Source organism: Bison bison, unplaced genomic scaffold (assembly GCF_000754665.1).
Source record: "Bison bison bison isolate TAMUID 2011002044 unplaced genomic scaffold, Bison_UMD1.0 scf7180017864336, whole genome shotgun sequence".
Taxonomy (NCBI): Eukaryota; Metazoa; Chordata; class Mammalia; order Artiodactyla; family Bovidae; genus Bison; species Bison bison.
In genome coordinates, this window is record NW_011494908.1 from 634,016 (window position 1) to 635,079 (window position 1,064).

The window sequence follows — 1,064 nt, forward strand, 5'->3', positions numbered from 1 at the left end:
GAAATTGGAATCATAGCTCCCAGAAATGGCTTTTATTTGATGTGTCTAGAGGAATTTTTATATATATTTAAGTTTGGATTATTTAAGGTATTGGCTGAGGTGACTGCTGTTTCATGGAATCATATAATATAACTAATTTCTTATAATCTCTCATTTATTCCTAAGAAGCACTGAAAATGCAACATTTTAAACACAATTTAAAAATGCTTTGCCTCCTGGATTCTCTTTCTACCAGGACACTGTGACATAGTTTTCAATGCTTTAGAATATCACAGACTCAATTATATTTGACTCTGATTCTGTGAAGTCTGGAAATTTTTGGACACATTCTAACAAATACTCTAAACTATTTCACAAGTAGATTTCTATGCTTGCCTTGGAGAAAATTATTTTGTGCTTTTAACTGAGTGACCACCCCACAGGTAACAGGAAAGTTGATGTCCAAATTCTGATCTTCCCATACAAATAAGATGAGATCAAAATAAGCTAACCATTATAAGGACGTACGCTTTGAATTACTTTTCTAGCAATGGAAACAGGCTGATACGATCTGCCATTATTTGCAAGACTGGCCTAGTTTTAGTGTGTAGCATGTGCCATGGAATGGGCTTCCCAGGTGGCTCGGTGATAAAGAATCTGCCTGCAATGCAGGAGATGTGGGTTCCATCCCTGGGTCAGGGAAGATCCCCTGGAGGAGAAAATGGCAACCCACTCCAATATTCTTGCCTGGAAAATCCCATGGACAGAGGAGCCTCAAGGGCTACAGTCCATAAGGCTGCAAAGAGCTGGACACAACTTAGTGACTAAACAGCAACAACAAATGTGCCTTGGAATAGAGTTAAGTCTAACTAGGCATTTTATAATTAGTGTTATTGCCATTATAATTAGCCCATGATCTCAGGGTCATTAGCACAATGCTTTAATACCTGAGCTAATCAGCAAATAAACACCAGAAGGTACATCTAATTTGATCTATTCGTTATTTGGAGGGAGAGGAAAAGTGTGTGTGTGTGTGTGTGTGTGTGTGTGTGCGCACGTGCGCTCAGTCACTTCAGTTGTGTCCG